At 44.1% G+C, this 14,774-nt stretch overlaps 1 protein-coding gene across 4 annotated transcripts in view; it reads left to right on the top strand.

The window, feature by feature from the left end:
* PDE7B (phosphodiesterase 7B) overlaps positions 1-14,774 on the top strand; it is a 708,282-nt gene that overhangs the window by 149,918 nt on the left and 543,590 nt on the right. The gene's annotated exons all lie outside the window — the stretch shown is intronic.

Below are 14,774 nucleotides of genomic sequence, written 5' to 3'. Positions count from 1 at the left end.
TTTAGCACAGCTGCCTTATTGAAAAATGTAACACTGCCAGCAATAATTCTAAAATCCCAGTGTATGATTGTGTTTGTAGAGGGCCTAGGAGCCAGGTCCACTTTTTGAGAATGCCACAATATTTCTTTTGTGTGGTCACAAAAATTAAAATCCAGAAAGGAAGGCTGTGGTGAGGGTTTTGACCTGTGCCTCAGGAGAGCTGGGTCTCATAGCCAGCTCTGCCACAGACTGCCTGGATGATCTTGGACATGTCAGTTGGGGCCAGATTTTTAAAGGTATTTAGGCACCTGTAGATTCAGGTAGGCACCTAATGGAATTTTCAAAAGCACCAACTCTCATTGAAATCAGTTCAGCAAGGTTTTTAAGCAGCTGCACAACGTTAAGCACATGAATTGCCTTACTTACTTCAGAGTCAAGGGGAAGACTCGCACTGGCTTCAGTAGACTTCAGATGAGGCCCTCTGTGCCTTGGTTTCTCATCTGCAAAATGGGATTAATAACACCTCCTTTCTCCCGTCTTGTGTTACAATCTATTTAAATTATGAACTCTTTGGGGCAGGGACATGTAAATACAGTGCCTAGCACAATAATGGCACACCAGTTGCAATCAGAAGCCTGTGCTATCATAATGCAAATAATAAGCATAAATATTAGCACTTCATGAGAAACCATCCTGTATGTGGAGTAAGTATGCTGTGAGTATTCTGGAATCCTTTATAAAGAGTTTGTCACACAATATGGATTACTTGAGTAGTATGGGGCAGATGTAGCCAATCATCTGTGTCTCATCCTTAAATATTCCTGTTAAAAAACTGTATAATAAAAAAAGTGCTTACCTCATTTTTATTTTGGAAGTGGTGAGGGAGAGAAAAGTCTGTCAACTCCAGAGCAAATGTAAAACCTTCCACTTCCCCTGAGTGGGAACCACCAGTGACTGGTAAATTAGAAGTCTTTCTACAAAGGTTGTCCTGGGTAAAGGAAGAGGCTTGACCATTGTATTAAGTGTGTAATAAATGAGATGGGAAGGCAATGGAGCAAACTGATGGGATTGTGAGGTTTGTGTGGCAGGTGGGAACTAAATGCTCAGAAGAATGGATTTTGGTCAAAGAGAAATGAACTGATGATTCATCCACCACATTTTTCATGCAAGTAGTGCTGGAAATATTCAAAAAAAGCCACCTAGGGAGAAAGCATAGTCACATCCTGTTCAGTGCAGCTACCATTTATTTTATGAGCACAGTTCACCTCCAGACTTATGGAGGCATCTGTGGGTGTACATTTAAGAGCAAGTGCAGAATAGTGGGTTGGTGGGGGAACAGTAAGAGAAATGTAACAAAATTTTAAAACTATAAAGAATAGATTATAATCTTCATGGACCCTGATTCTTCCACCAGTAGGATGTGAGTAATTCCCATTGACTAAAATAGATTTTACTAATATCCTGCGAAATCTGGCCTTCTGGTGCCAATCCTATTGTGTTATCCCAGTATAAATCCAGTCTAATTCCTGAGCTCTGTTGATTTACGCCACTGAGAGAACAACATGACTCCATAATTTTCAACAATTTACAAATCAATCCCCTATGTGATAAAGTTGACTTGGGAGGTTGGTTCTTTTTTTCCCCCCTTCCCACAGCAATTGTCATTGTGGTTTCCCATTTTGTTCAACAGCAGGTTCCTCCTATATGTGGGGAAGCCAGTAAAAATCTGTCCAGTCAGAGAGGATCTAAATACTAACTCAGGTCTTGGCTACACTGGCGCTTTACAGCGCTGCAACTTTCTCGCTCAAGGGTGTGAAAAAAACACCCCCCTGAGCACAGCAAGATACAATGCTGTAAAGCCTCAGTGTAAACAGTGCTGCAGCGCTGGGAGTGGGGCTCCCAGCACTGTAAGCTAATCCCCACGGGAAGGTGGAGTACGTGCAGCACTGGGAGAGCTCTCTCCCAGCGCTGGTGCTGCGACCACACTCGCACTTCAAAGTGCTGCCGCGGGAGCGCTCCCGCGGCAGCGCTCTGCACTTGCAAGTGTAGCCGTACCTTCAGACAGCATCTTCCTCTCTTACCTTCTCTGCTTCCCCATCCTTCTCCACAGTCATTTGGAATCATCAGTGGTATGAAACACTAGCACAGTGTTTCTCAAACTGGGGTTGCTGCTTGTGTAGGGAAAGCCCCTGACGGGCTGGGCTGGTTTGTTTACCTGCCCCATCCGCAGGTCCAGCGGATCGTGGCTCCCAATGGCCACGGTTTGCTGCTCCAGGCCAATGGGAGCTGCTGGAAGCGGTGCAGGCCGAGGGACGTACTGGCCACCACTTACAGCAGCTCCCATTGGCCTGCAGCGGCGAATTGCGGCCAGTGGGAGCCACAATCGGCCGGACCTGTGGACGGGGCAGGTAAACAAACCAGCCCAGCCCGCCCGGGGCTTTCCCTACACAAACAGCGACCTCAGTTTGAGAAACACTGCACTAGCACAACTTAGTCTTGAAAAAGCTACTGGTGCCAGAATGGATGGTGAGGCACCATGGTACATGCATTGCTTGCTTTTTGCCTCACATAGAGACCCATTATTTTGAGGGGTCGTCTGATGGCTCATTAGATGCAGCAAAATATGTCAGCTGTTGGATACTCAGCTTCATCGCGCTTGCCAAAGTAAGGGTGTTTTCATTTAAATTCTGACCTGTCCTCATGGTAACTCATCCTACATTATATCATGTTATCTGAGGTTATATTTCTTACCATAGCTTATAAGGTGAACTAAGAGAAACTGAACAAAAATAAGAGAAAACATTGGGACATTTTGGAGGGAAAGGGAAGTTGTCAGGATTTCTGCTGTATTTTAAAGATTATATTGTGGAGGTTCCTCACTTAACGTGGGCTGAACACAACCTCCCACAACTAAGCCTGAGTGATTAGACTAGACTTCTAGACCTTAAATCCTGGGTCCCCTTATCAAGAGACACTTCTCTGAGTCTTACAGCTTTTGGGGCCCGCCATAGCAGTCAAGGAATATGCAGGAACTGGATCCTCTTCCCCCGTCCCTCCCCCCCCGACACACAAAGACACCAATTACAGTGTTTTCTACACATTACATAATTGTACGAGAAGATTAATCGGCAAAATCTCTGGTGAGATTTTCCTTTACTAATTTTGAAAATCAGATCATTAGCATGCTCTTGCCAGCTTTAAGAGGCACTGCAATGATATCTACTATGTCTGCAGACCTTGCTTTCTCTGCCTGCCCCTTACCAGTTGTTGCTTAGTAACTTTTTCATCCAAATCCCAGTCCACACTAGCACGAACCTAAACCCTATATGATTTTTGGAGATGAGTGTCTCACTAACTGTGGCAAAAGGAGGTGAGCACATCTACATTATTATCTCTCTACCAAAATGCTAAACAAAATTAAGAACTAGAGATGGTGGAATAATGAAATGCAATTAATTTGAGGATGGGGAGGATGGGAAATGGTAGAATTAATCATTATTAAAAATGTTTGCAGTGGATCAAATAATAAGAATATTTATTTGCAAATAATTTTTGGAAGAAAAATGCCGGAATGTGATGGGTTCATTATTTGGACTGAATAACTCAAGCAGCTCTAACTGGCACCATGATTGAGACAGACCCTTTTCTATCCAGCACAGTTTGAACATAGTTTAAAATTTTTAGTCTATAGAAGAAGGCTGCATTACCCAGTTTTGAACTGTTCTCATTTTCTCCTACCCTTGCTTTATGTTCTGCCTAACTATCCTGTCTTCTCTTGGGTCTCTCTCTCTCTGGGCTTGTTTATATGGTTGAGTAATGAGCACTTTGGGGGTGTGGTTTCTAAAGTACACTAATGTGCTGCACATTAATTGGTCTGTGGAGATCCAGTTTGTGTGTACTAAATGTTCCCTAGTGTGGTTTAACATAGTTTCAAACAACACTATGCTAAAGCACATTAGGAAATATTCAGTGCGCACCAACCTGGTCTACACAGACAACATTAACATGCTGCACTTCAATTGATTTATAAATCACACCCCTGTACAGCACGTTACCCCACTCTGTAGACAAGCCTTATCACTCACACTGACACACTCACACACACAACATCTCCTGAGAGGAGACTGCTACAATACTTAAATTCTTCAGAGCCTTCCAGACACCAATGTTTGTGCATTTCTGAAATGACTTTAGAACAGAGGTGGGCAAACTTTTTGGGCTGAGGGCCACATCTGGGTGGGGAAATTGCATGCAGGGCTGAGGCAGGGGGTTGGGGTGTGGGAGAGAGGACAGGGTGTGGGAGGGGGTGCGGTGTGCAGGAAGGGGCTCAGGGCAAGGGATTAGGGCAGAGGGGTGTGGGGTGTATGAGGGGGCTGAGAGCAGGAGGTTGGGGTGCAGGAGGTGTGCGGAGTGCATGAGGGTGTTCAGGGCAGGGATGCAGGAGGGGTATGGGGTGCAGCGGGGGCTCAGGGCAGGAGGTTGGGGTGCAGGAGGTGTGGGGTGTATGAGGGGGCTCAGGGCAGGGAGTTGGGGTGCACAGTGCAGGCAGGGTGCTTAAGGCAGGGAGTAAGGGGGTTGGGTGCAGGAGGGGTTCAGGCTCCAGGTTGGCAGCAGCACACATCGGGGCCAGGGCAGGCTCCCTGCCTGCCCCGGCCCTGCACCGCTCCGCTCCGGGAAGTGCTGCGGCCCCTGGGAGAAGGGGGACGGAGGGTTCTGCTTGCGCTGCCCGTGCTGTGCTTCCAGGTATCTCCCCCGAAGCTCCCATTGGCCATGGTTCCCCGTTCCCAGCCATTGGAAGCTGCAGGGGGTGGTGCCTGGAGGCAAGGGCCAGGGACTGCTGCTGAGAGCAGCGCGGGGCCCATGGCTCCATTGGGGGGCAATCCTACAGGCCGGATCCAAAGCCCTGGATGGCTGGATCCGGCCTACGGGCCAGAGTTTGTCCACCACTGCTTTAGATAGCTTTCCCACCTCCATTCCTATTTCTCCTCACTGCAGCTGTCCTCTCAGAAATGTAGGCCTTGAGTCACACATGCATAATGCTTTTCATTAACAGAGGAGTCTGCCTCATTTAGAGAGGGAGAACAGTAACTAGAGACACCCACATGAGCATCCGGTCCGTGCCGAATCTTGCAACTAAGATAATTTCCACTTCTCATTGGTTTGCCCATGACTCCTCCCTCTTTGAATCCACTGTCTCCTCCGTTTCCACTGAATCACTTTCAGATTTCATGTCATTGCCTTTAGGGCCCTAAATACTCTTCCCTTGCTTATCCAACCTTTTCTCTCATCACGTTCCTCCCACCCCCAACTGTCTCTGCTCTGCCAATGATGCCAGCCTCAGCAAACCACTTGTCCACTTTCCCCATGGATGTGTTAGTTCTTCTTTCTGCACTGACCTCTCTGCATGGAAGGTCCTTCCTAAGCTAGTCCAGAAAGCCTCTAGCCCCTCCTCTTTTAAATCCTGCTTGATAACCAACTTCTTCCTTGAAGCCGAAGAAACATGTTAACTAGCATTCTGTTTATTACTTTTGTCCATTTATTTCATCAGAACCAAAAACTTTTGTCCCACTGTGGTGTGCAATATTGCCCTGTCCATCCTTCCAACCTCACCATGTGGTTACTTCCTTGTTCAATCATGTCCAAAATGTATTTGTAATCTCACAAGGTCAGGGAGCTTGATACACCTTTTGAGTGCCATTACAATCATTAGTCATTGAGAGGGGACCCTCCCTACACTTTAGGGGCACAGCTATGCTAATTTTGCAATTTGATCCAGTCAGTTGCTGAGCACCCCTACTGAAGTCAACAGGAATTGAGGGTGCTCAGCACCTTACTAGATCAGACCCTTTCATTCCCCCTTTACACGTACCTACAACATAGTAGATAGTTCCAATGTTTTGTCTCAGCATTTGTCGAGTTCCTTACACTTCTCCTTGGACTGAAAACAGCTTCATTTGGGCAACACTGAGATATGCATCACTGGCAGGAAGGCTGTTTACTACATCTATTTCTGAACAAAACAGGGAATGTTGAAACTTGCCAAATATGTTACATTTATTGGGGACAAAGAGAATGAGTTTGCTTGAATCAAGGCTAGCTAAGGGCATTTAACTCGAGTTCTGACCATGAAAGTTCATTCAGTTGATATGATCATTTGCTGTGGTGGAATTACCAACTCTTTAGAGGCATGGAATATTTCTTTCTATAGACTTGTAAAGTTACAGCATTGTATAAAAGTTTAGTAAAAACAATGAGGAAGGTTTACATGCAATGTGCTTTTTTACAGTACATAAGTGATTTAAATGATTTAAAGCTACAGGCCAAATCCAAAAGCCTCTATTCACTTCTCAGTCCTCAGATTCAGTCCTTACTCAGGCTAAACTTCTGTTGATTTTGAAGGGAGATTAGGAAAGTAAGAACTAGAACTGAGCAAATAGTGGAGGGAAATTATATGCAAATATTTTCACAAATTCTGAATGGCTTTTCAGTTTAGTCATGCTGGCACCCGATTTTTGTTTGCATTCCCATGAACATTTGTGCAAAGTGAATTTTGTTTGCAGGAGTGTTTGGAAAAGCTCTTTGGGCAGCTGTTTTACAGTGCACACACACAATAGGGGAAGGGAAGAGAAGATGAATATAGTATACAGTTGAAACTCCAGGATGTATTTAGGTAGAATGTAATTATCCAAGCTGGATTTTGGCCAAGGGCTGGGAGTTAATGCCCCGGTGTACCAAAAAAAAAAAAAAAAGTGACAATGAATTTAATATGTCAATTCAGAGCACCTGTTTAAAGAATAATCTAAACATTAATAGGCCAGATCCTTGTATGATGTAACTTTGTGGAGCTCCATTGTCTGCCTATAAGTACAGGAGACACTGGATGTGGTTTAATTAGGCCACAACTTTATTCTTACATATCTGGGAGTACCTGGCAGATAAAATTGTATAGTGTTGGTAATTCCATAATCATTTCAATATATACTTGGGTCCGACAGCACTCTCTCTTACCTATCCTGGTTCCCAGCCAACCCACTGCTGGGACCTCACTATCCTCCCCTTGAATAAGGGTTAAGGGGAGGGGGTGCTGGCTCCCTGCCCTACCAGTTGTAGGAGCCCTCAGTCCCCTTGTTTTCACTCCTTTAGAGAATGCCTCCTTTAAACCTTTACCAATTCATTTTATCTGATCACTGTACCCCTTCCCTATGGAGTACCTGCACTGGACATCTGCCCCAAGTTTGTATAACAAGTTGCGACATCAAAGCCTGCCTGAACTGCTGTGGGGACGCGGAAAAAAAAAACCTTCACCTTGGCCAATCTGGGAGTGAGGGGAAAATTCCTTCCCAGCCCCCTGAGAAAGGAGCAACTAGCGCAGTGCCCACAGCAGACCCTAACAAAACCCGGTATTTCACCACTTTCATGGGTAGTAGGGTGGGTGCTGCTCTGCCTGGTCCAGGTAAAAGAGAGCTTTTCCTGCTCTGGAATGGACCTATATAGTCATCTGGATGGATATGCCACTGACCTGGTTCACAGCTGCAACAGAAAGTCACTCTGATTCTCTAGCCACCCACTGCTTAATATGTGGTGAGGTCATTACCCTTAATGCAGCTATGCTGATCTGACCCATTGTTTCTTTATTCTTTTTCAAAGGGAAAAGCTACTTCATTTCATTATAAGCCAGCTGTTCTTCCTAGCTTTGTTTCCAAACTGCTGACAAAGTTGGATTCTTTATACCCAAAATTTACCCCCTTTCCTTCACCTTTTCTTAAAAATTTAATTTATTTATTGATACGAATTCTGTGAAAATTTAGGTTACCAGCAGGATGAGTGATTGCTGTGCTATAGATGTGTCCATTCTCTCTGAGCCATCATTTATTTGGTGGGAGAACTACAAAAGCAAAGCATATTGCTTGGGATAGACTTGCTGATGTGCCATTTTGCTTGATTTTTCATTGGTAAGTGCGACATACAGAGTGCATTGCAACATGTGCTTAAAAAGGTATGCAGCAAAATTGCCGAACGTAAGCTCTTGGTTTAAGAGCCGGCAAAACATGCTTTTGAAGCTTCCTGCAAGAGGGGCTATACGCTGCAGAATCTTCTGTTGCTGACATTTTGGAAAGAGTGTACTTTCCTTTCAAGATGCCACAAAGAAATTATATCCCTGAATATTAAGTTTTCCCCTTTATTGTAGTCCATTCCCCTCACTCTTTCAGTCTCCTGAAATCTTTCACACTAGGTCACTCAGGATAACCACATCAGCATACCCAAGCTATTGACTTTTTAGAAGATGACACAACAGTTCAGAAAATATGTTTAAGGAGGAATTTTTATGTATGGGTAAACAGGCTCAAATAAGAAAGTCTCATGCTTTCATCCCTAATTCAAATCTCTTGGGATTTTCGAAAAACTTCTGTTGACTTCAAGTTCATTTTCTTTCATTATTTACCATATTTATGCACCTAGGCACTTCCTGGTTCTGGACAGAACCAGAAGTGGACGTGTCATAATATGGGAGCAACTTAGTTCCTGCAGTCTGGCCAGAAAGCCACAAATCTCTAAAACCCAACAAGAAAGTCTCTTGTGAGCTTTCCAGCCTAAGGCCCCAATTCAGCAAAGCATTTTCACATGTCTTTAACTTTAAGCACGTGAGTGATCCCATCTCCTTTCAGCAAAGAATTTGAGCTTGCTTAGGTTAAATTAAGGTTAAGCACGTTTAAATACTTTGCTGAATCCAGGCCTCAATTTTCAGATGCAATATGTTTGGATAACTCATCTCACCTTTTAAGATAGCCTCATCACTGTCTCCATCACATACCAGTTTGCAAAGCACATTTCCGTCTATCCCTGCTATTGTTACAAGTAATCCCTAAGATTACTGTATTTGAAAGAAATCTGAGGAGGGAAATCTCCCTCTCTGTTAACCTCCTGGTTGTGACAACACTTTGTGTTGAGAGACTTCCACTGTTTTGTAGATGGCCAACTGCACTTTATGGCATCTTGTGAAAACATGAGACAGAACTCCCCTGGCCCTACCTGTCCAGGACACAAATACATGCTGTACTACAGGATGTTTGCCAGTAACAGCAGCAACAAGGTGTGTGAACAGAGGGAAAAGGGAGGGAGGACAAGGGCATGTTTAGTGGTGTTGCTGCCAGGCCTGGCCAAAAGATACTTCTAGGCATCGGCAAGAGAACAGAAGAACCCTTAGCAATTTCTAAAGGTTATTTTAGTGTAATTTCAGGCCATGCCATTTAAAGAGTGTTCTGTCAGAAAATGGAATTTTTGAAATTAGTTATTAGAAGTTGCCAGGATTCCTTTAAGCTCTGTTGTACAAAAACAATTCACAAACCAGGACATTACGAGCCTGATCCAATCCCCCTGAAGTCAATGATGGTCTTACCATTAACTTCAGTGGGCTTTGGATTAGGCCCAAAGTGCTCATTTGTGCTGTTAGCACCCACTCTGCAGTGCTGTGCCTATGAAGCCATTCCTCCTGTCCTGGGGAGCTTCTGAAGAGGCTGGCATGAATCACCCGAGAGCTCAGGCATGCAGAGCTTTGGACCTTTCCCTTAGGAGGGTGCAGAATGTTTCTGTGTCTGCTCCCCAGAGTGAGGGAGCAGTCTCTGAATTCTGCAGTCTCTGCTGTCCAGCTGTCCCTGGCCCTTGCATGAGGGGGCACTTGTGTGGAGGGAAGACTTGTATCCCCACCTGCCCTTTGCTCACATCTATGTGAGAGCTGGAAACAAACAGGTACAGCTCAAAATAGAGAGAGGTGGTCTGGAGAACTCTGCCAGTATCCTGTGAACATGGAACGTATACCTTCATTCTGAGCTAATTAAGTGTTCTTTAGAGACTTAGGATGCCTTTGTGAGTCTGGCTAGCTCAGGGAGCTGAGAAACAAAATATTCCAAATAACTCAGATTGAGAATATAATTCACAGTGTTATTTGACCCTTACTCTTGTGTGAACCTTCCTAGTCTGCAGGAATTTATTGTATATGACTCAAAAAGGCTCAGAAGTTTTTTTTTTCCACTCAGAAAGGCATATATTACATAGACATACCAGATAGGAAGTGTTCTGTAGTAGCTAGTATAAGTACCTGAAAACCTCAAGTATTTAGTGGAATAGAGGGCATTACTTGGACCCCTTTGAATTTTTGACAGGAGAAAAAAAAGGTCTGCAGTGTCAAATCGTTTGGTCCATCTGGAATATATATGGACCAAATTCTGCAATCCTTAATAAACACTCCCACTGACTTCAATGGTGGGTTTGTTCAATTAACAACTGCAGAATTTGGCCCTTTGGGGGTCGTTTGGACCTTGATGTTTTGGAGATTCAGTGCAGAGAAGCCCCCAGGTGCTTATTCAAACAGCTTGTGTGTTCACAACTTTGTTTATCCAAACCTTTCCCGAATAGCCTGTGTGTTCAAAACTTAACCTGGAAATCTTATAATTATAGGTTTTTGTGCAACATTTTTTGTATTTCCTGCTTCCAGTCAGGCTAGAAATAATGCAGGAACAGCCGCTTTCACAATATTCTGTTTCTAGTCCCAGATGGGCCTGAGACTTGACAAGGGGATAAGAGAGTTAAGAGAACATTTTTTAACTTCAGAAAAAGCTCAGATCTGATCCAACTGGAGTCTTGAATGGAGGTTTGGGTCAGAGATTTTTTTCCCCCCTCAAACTGCTTCACTCGGCTTTCCTTACAGAATTGTTCAGGATAAAATTAAAGCTCATTGACAGTGACTCAAGTGTATTGAGCCAGGGAAGGAGGGAATTGCGAGAGAGATTGCTGGGTTTTATGTACTCTACTGCTTGAATATTTTTCTCCATTCTTTCTCTTCTTTCTACAGGCAGTGGGGAAACGTATGTTACTTACTGTTCTCACTTGGGGACTAAAGCTGCCCTTGAATAAAGCAACTAGGATGGTCAGATGCAATAATGTCAGTAGCTAGGGCGCCTTCCAAAAGTGCCAGTTTAGTTTCATGTGGGAGGGGCATGCTGCATATGTAATTAGTGTGCTGGTAAACTATGGTAGAAAAGACTGGGGGGAGAGGGAAGAAGTCAGTAAGTGAGGGGACTATCACAAAGGTAGGCTCAAGCCCAATGTAACTACAGGTCCTGGGCTACCTGTTGAGACAATGTCAGGCTCTAGCTCTTGCTTTAGGAGCACCCAACAGAAGGTGTAGCACAGAAACCCATGGTCTGGGAGAGTGCAGGTCAGCTCTAGGAGTTGGGGAAATTAGACATTGGAGCACAGGGCAGCAGCAGAGGTGACTGTGTCTGGTCCAAAAGAAACCCAACTTCTCTGAGAAATGGCCAGCCATCTCCAAAGAGGACCCAAATTCCCTTAAGAGCAGGACAGCGAGATAAGAGGATCCTGGGCAGTAGAGGAGAAGGAAAGGGAGACTTGAGATGGAAAACAGGTGAAAAATCCATAATGCGCTTTGACATATTGCTGTTTACAAGCTAGCATGCTGGAGATTCACACCCTGGCTTACCACACGCAAACTTGCTATGTAGACAAGCTGTCCAGGAAAAGAGCTAAGAAGAGGACTCAAGAGGGGGAAAAATAAGAAATAGGAAGGGTCAGCAGTGGAGGGAAGAGAGAGAGTGACTTAAGAGCAGCAAAGAGAAATATGGGACTAGACAGGTAATGTGAGAGAGAGTAACTCAGGAGGAAAGAGAAGAAAATGAACTTGTGGCAGATCAAAGGACAGAGAGATGGGGAAGTTTGGGAGAGAAAGAGAAGAAATAGATTGGAGGAACCTGGGATGGAAAGAGTGGGGGAGTTGAAAGAATTAGAAGGGAAGAAGAGGTAGGAAACTTGTGTGGAGTTCCAGGGAAAGTGATATGGAAAGATAGGTGGAGGAGACACTGAGGAAGAGGAGAGAGAACCACAGACAGAATGCACGGGGAAGTAGAAGAATTCTGGTGCTTTGGGGAGGGAGCCCAATGACCTGGAAAGCTTGGGGAGCCAATTTTAAATTGAGTGAGAATCAGGAGCTGTCAGGGCCCTTAACTGTGTTTCAGGCAGGGGATGCTTGGAATAAAATGTGAGTGTGTTCGGCCTTTGGTGGGTTTCTTTTTTGCCATGTTGATACATGGTTTTAAATTGAAGATAGTCTCTTATTCACCCTACCTTGGGTTTGTGAGGAGGAAAAAGGGTTGTTTTAGTCTCTAGTGGTGAGCCCTCACTGGTCTGCCTTTAATCTGATGAGCATGGAGCATGGGGAAATGTTGCCTTTGTGTTGTCCCAGGACCTGTACATCAAGGCTGGAGCCTCGAAGAGGAGGTGAGAGAGGGGAAAGAAGCAGAAAGCAGAGTAGCAAAGAAGAGAGAGGAGTGGAAAGGAGACCAGCAAAGACAATGAGGAGGAGAAGGAGAGTAGTTTCTTTGGCATTGTGCATCTGCTTACATGCCACATCGTTCAGTTTCTTATGTTGCTCTTATTCCCCCTTGCTAGCCAATGTCAGAATGAGGCAGCAGTAACTGTGCTCATACATTTATATTGTTGCCACTTTTCCCACTCCACTCATGTCTAATAAATTTGGCCATTTATTGGGAACCGAAATTACAGCCTTGAGTCAAGGGCATGGTGACACAGATAGGCAGAGCACCATGCAATTGTGAATTGGCTGGCCATCATGCTATAAAACTTTAAAGATTCCCTCCAAAGGATTTCACTTGACCGCTGTTCTTTCCAGTTTTGTGCCTTACTGCCAAGTAGGGAGGAAAGGGAACTAGTTAGTTTGGGCGTCTGGGTGGAATCACAGGGTGGGCATGCTTTCAATAAGAAATCAAAATAACGTGGAAAATCCAGGTGTCGTAACTGTGTGTACTACAGTAGCACCTAAAGGTCCCAGCCAAGATCAGGGCCTCCATTTTCAAACACAAAACTGGAGAGAGTTTCTGCCTTGAAGCATTTACTAATTTAAGACAAGATACAATCAATCAGAGAAAAAATCAGGGCGGGATGGGGAGGATTGGTGACAGGAGCACACAGTCACATAAACAAGTGTTTACAATTAGCAGGCTTCAAGTAGAGATTTTTTTAAAAAATGGATAAATAGGAATATCAATGATACCAGTCATCCCTGTTGGCTGTCAGCCTATCCAATGTTATTCAGCAGTTTACTCTAGGTTCGTGGTAGATGTGAGTCCTGAGAAGAGATTTGACACATAGACTTGACAAATTAGTTCCAAGAAGGCATTCCATGAATAAGGGGTGGAACAGAAGAAAGTCTGAAGTTGCTTGTGGAAGATGTGATCCTTTAGATTATCTAAACCCCACCTGTTCTAGGATTTTTATCATTTAATTTTTCTTGTCCATTTTCTCCTAATCCTTATTTGTAATAAGGAGGATAGTTCTCTGGTTAAAGCATGGAATTGGGAGGTTTGAGATCAAGGTTCTCTACCAAGCTGTGTCATAGAACAGTGCCCTGACCTTGGGCAATTCATTTAGACCCTGATTTAGCAAGGTCCATGGCTAACTTTAAGCAGATGAGTCTCTAATTGATTTCAGTCTGGCTACTCATGTGCTTAAAGTCTGGCATGTGCTTAAGTACCTTGCTGAACTGGGTGAGTCTTAATCTTGCAGTGTCAGTTTTCTGATCATAAAATGGGAATTAAAATACTTATCCATTGTTGTGAACTGCTTTGAGATCTTCTGATAAAATGTGCATCGTTATGAAGCATTTTTTTAATTATTTGAAATAATCAACTGAGTGGAGAGTAAAGTTATGACTAGTAATTATAAAGACTTTGTACACTCCACTAAACTCTCTCTGAGTAGAAGTTGAATGAGTCACTTGTTTTTTTTACGAAGTGCGTTACTCGTAGGTACATGCCCAGTGACTGGCAAAGCAACAGGTTAAAAGCTGAATAGGTTTTGCTTATTATGAGTGGCAATTGTGATAACAAAATTGCAAAATTTTAATTTCCTAATTGAATTTTCATGCCCGTTAATGGAGGCTGTGACACAGACCTCATGAGACAGTTACAACATTTCTGACGTTCTCTGTAGCCAAAAATGTGCTGATGTTTGGTTTTGCTTAGAGGAAAGGGCTGGGAGATCATGTGCTTCAGGTTGGGCTAAATACTGTAACACTGAAAAATAAAATTAAAATAAAGCACACCTTACTTACTTAACCTGCCATACATACAGAAAATTGTTTGCATATGACCTCATTAACTACACAAGTTAAGGATATCGCAAATAAATGAGCTACATCTGAATCCAGATCCAGACTTTCTGCAACTAAAGATTCTGTTGGTCAAATGCTCCGTCTCATCTCATCATCTCCTCACAAGTTCCCACATCCTTCATGACTTCAACTTCCATGCTGATGATCCATTTGACACCCCCCCACACACCTGTATATTTCCTCACCATCACCTCTTCACTTGATCTGCAGCCCTGGTTCAACTCTCCCACTCCCCAAAAGTGCCGTACACTTGACTTAGTCTTCCCCATGCACTGCTCTCTCTCTGATCCCTGTTGCTGTGTTACCCCTCTCTGACCACCATGTGGTCTCTTCCAGCATTACCCATCAGCCTTCACACACCTCATGCCCTGTCGCTTAATCTTTCCATGACTTCCAGATATCAGAACTGATAACTTCTCGTTTGCTCTTAGCCCACTCCTCCCTGCCCTCTCTTCCCCTTCTTCCATTGATATGTTGTTGATTCTCTCAATGCTTCACTCTCCTCCGCCCTTGACTCTTTTTCCCCCCATCTCACTCCCAGCCCTGACTTACCCCCAACATCCACTTCCTCTGCTCCTGCTCCCACACTGTG

Source organism: Gopherus flavomarginatus, chromosome 4, assembly GCF_025201925.1.
Source record: "Gopherus flavomarginatus isolate rGopFla2 chromosome 4, rGopFla2.mat.asm, whole genome shotgun sequence".
NCBI classification, from domain to species: domain Eukaryota; kingdom Metazoa; phylum Chordata; order Testudines; family Testudinidae; genus Gopherus; species Gopherus flavomarginatus.
Note: the sequence above shows the minus strand (reverse complement) of the source record. Positions and strands in the feature narration are given on the sequence as shown.